The 3,664-nt window shown below is 33.8% G+C and overlaps 1 pseudogene; it reads right to left on the minus strand.

The window, feature by feature from the left end:
* Positions 1-309: 309 nt before the first annotated feature.
* On the minus strand, positions 310-2,833 carry LOC123142707 (uncharacterized; annotated as a pseudogene).
* Positions 2,834-3,664: the final 831 nt, after the last annotated feature.

Below are 3,664 nucleotides of genomic sequence, written 5' to 3' on the forward strand. Positions count from 1 at the left end.
ACTTTCTGCACAATTGCACTTTTGTTATAAGGTATGTTCTTGTGATATAAACTAACTATCAAACAATGTTTGCAGCTTTTACATTGGTTCCTTATTAGTTTCCATCAACCAATTCCTTCTCCTCCTCAGATATTTCTACACTCTTACTTGTCGAAAAGGGCTACAACAGATGCCCTACACCGGTGGGTTATAATGACTCGGTTTATCCACTACTATACATTTTAGCATGATAAAATCAAAACAATTACGTGTCCAAGTTGACAAATTATAAGATTATGGAAACTTTATTTATAATTGTAAAATATATATTTAAACAAAAGCACCGGGTCCACCATAGTAAGTATGCACACCATAGTCATTATATCCGTAACCATAAGCCTTCGCGGTATATTTTGATGAACTGGTGACGACAAGACGAGCTTTTCGGGCATCTGGATTAGCATACTTGTTTTCATTATCTACAATTAGGATATTTCTTACAACCGATGCTTTTCCACGTTCTTCAGAAGCAAAATGACCACTACCCATCTGCGGAGAGTCTGATGAGGCAGTCGGACCTTGAACATACCCACCCTATAATGCATAATTACATTGATCCTTCATGAAATGGAAAATTTCCTTTGGCCAATATCCAATATGTATGTTTTGTTCACCGTAAGACACCCACCAATTTTTAGTCAGCGGGTCCTAGAATAAATCAAGGTTCATGGTAAACACTTCAATGGACTTGAAATGAATACTAGTCTATCAAATGTTTGTGTTGAATTGAAATTATCCTTATAAATGTATGCCATATTAACATCAATATATGATGAAAGAGATATTTGGTACTCTCACCTCTATGTTAAAATATTTTCTTAAATTGAAAGTTTTTAGTAAGATTGTGCTATCTAATGGTTTGGCCACCTATAAGTTTGGTTTAAGCAATGTCTTCAGGTTTTCATCAAAATATAATTCTTGTATTTCGTACGACAAAATGAAATACAAGTATCAACAAAAATATTAACATGATAATACCTTGAAAATGGCAACATCTATGATGTATTGTGGTCCGCCATAGATAGAAACTGGTTTAAGTCTTCCTCCTAGACCAACAATTGAGCTAACTTGTACGAAAGCGCCACAATCATGATCAGGGAAAATTGTGTTCTTTAAGCCATCAACCTTTACACAGATGTTTTCCAAGGTCAATAACAACTATATCATTGTAAGTCACTCACACTAAATTGAAGAATGCACATCCAAGGAAATAGTTATGGATTACCCAAGCAACGTGAAACCTAGCAAGGCTGTCACCACTGTAGCTTGGATATACCCAAGAACCAGCACCTATCCCATCTGCAAGGCCTACTCTTTGTATCCCTTTAATTTGTATCCATGATGCACTTAGATCCTTACTAGTATTCTTCACCTTAGGTTCATAGATATTTATTTTAGCCCGCGTTCCGTATAGCACATCTAGATACTCAAATCCTGCAACCTGAAAGCCCAAATAATATATTGGTTTGTTTACAATGAAAATACAAATGCTTATAAAACATAAGAAAGATTGACATTGCATCACAACAAAAATTTGATGAACATCACTTAATGGTGCCGCTAAGGTAAATATTAACCAAACACTTTGAGAAACTTTCATCCACTCTAATGGCAACACAAATAACAAATGTAAAAATTAAATTGGTTTGTAAATTTCAAATTCAGTTGTTTCCATTTACTTATTGGACTACCTTGGACCATCTATTTCATTTAAAGTATGAATTTAATGCGATATAATCCTAGAATACGATTAGATAATTATTGGTGTCACGTGTGGATTTAAAGGAAATAAAATTGGTGTGTATTCAAGAATTCCAAGTTAAAGTCGATATTGATATAATCTACCATGATAAAAGGATCACTCCAAAATTATATTGATACTCACCTCATGTTGTTCATTCTTGCTAATCACTTTGCCAATAGCTCGTACTAGCTTGTGGACCCTTCTGTTGTTGCGCAATATTGGAATTGTTCCTGTAGGGCACTCAATCAAAGACAATTGGGTTGGTGGACTGGCATGAATCGACGGGGATTTGGTAGGAATACTCTGTGGGAAAGAGCTTGGTTCCATCTATTTAATTGGAAAATTTTAATCAAAATATAATTTAAGAAAATCTTGATCAAAATTGTGCATGTGCGTGTTTGTGTTATAATGCATAATTAAATATATCCCCACAATTAGTGGAACTCACATTTTTTATTGTTTGGTGATCATATCAAATGTTGCATATTCATGTTCTAAATTATAAAGAGAGCATGAAGAACAATTTAACAACGCTAGATGTGTGGCGAGATCTTCTTTATGAACTATTACTATAAACACAAAAATTCCAAAATATTGCTACCATGATTACATATACTACCTAACTACATGCCACTAATTATTTCAAATAACTTACCATTCCTTTATGGATCGTAATAAGAATATATACCATTGACTTAGCCACTATATGCATGTTATAATATGTTGATTATAAAAAACTTGCCTGGATTTTGTGGTGTTTTAGTAGTGGATGGCTAAAGGCTGGTTGTAGGTTCACATCGATGCAGTCATAGACATCTCCTCTGTCAACCTATTATTGTATCTCCTCAACTCAATAAACTCAAAAATTGACGATAGTTATATAAATTAAGATGAATTCATCCATACCACAATAGTAGTATTGACTTTTTGATTCAAAGGGACCCCGCTAGTATTTTTGTCCCGTCTTATACACTTAACTTCTTTTCCTCCGAGGGCTAGAATAAGACATGCTAAGAGAATGGTCACACTAACATATGTATTTTCTTTCATGGTGGAAATATGAAATGTTTGTTTTGTTAATGTGTCTACCATCATATTTATAAGGTTCCAAACTATCCTGAAATGAATGGTTGTTATTTAAGAACAATAATAACTTGCATTGATGGGATAAAGATATAATATATCAAAAAGCATGGTATTAATTGCATAATATACACTAATCATACTACCTCTTGGTTTTTATTAACAAAATCTTGAAGTACTAATGCCAAAAAATATTCGACTTATGTATTAAATGGAAAGATCTTCACGACTATTGTCCCATATTGATAATGTTAGCCCTAGGTGACTGGTCATCTATACTATAGATAAGATAAGATAGTTGTACGACCTCTTGGTTTCTTATTATCGAAATATTGGAGTAATGCCAAAAAAATATTTGAGTTATGTAATAAAAAAGTCATCAATTAATGTGCCATATGGATAATGTTCACTCGAGTAGATTGCTCTCCACATAGCGCGCATTTACAAGATGCATCACTCTCTCCTCGCACCATGTCCGCCACGTCACCTGATAACCCCCTATGTGTGGGGAATTTTTGTAGCCCTTTTCCAATGTGAATGTGAAAGCATTGAATCTTGAGACCCCATCTGAGTTAAAGGTAGGTTTCCTATTCTATGAAGCTCTATCTACCATTGATAACACTTTCTATGAAATCTGTTATTACTTTACCTAAACTCTCTAATTAAGATAGGTAATAAGTGTGTTAGATAAAGTATTAAAAAAATAAAAATAAAAGTTAGTCTTTGAAAAAAGTTGTAAGTGAAGTAAAAGATGGCTTGTGTGTGTGTGTGTGTGTTTGTTTGTGGAGGAGGTTGTGG

The sequence above is a fragment of the Triticum aestivum genome, chromosome 6D (genome assembly GCF_018294505.1).
Source record: "Triticum aestivum cultivar Chinese Spring chromosome 6D, IWGSC CS RefSeq v2.1, whole genome shotgun sequence".
NCBI lineage: Eukaryota > Viridiplantae > Streptophyta > Magnoliopsida > Poales > Poaceae > Triticum > Triticum aestivum.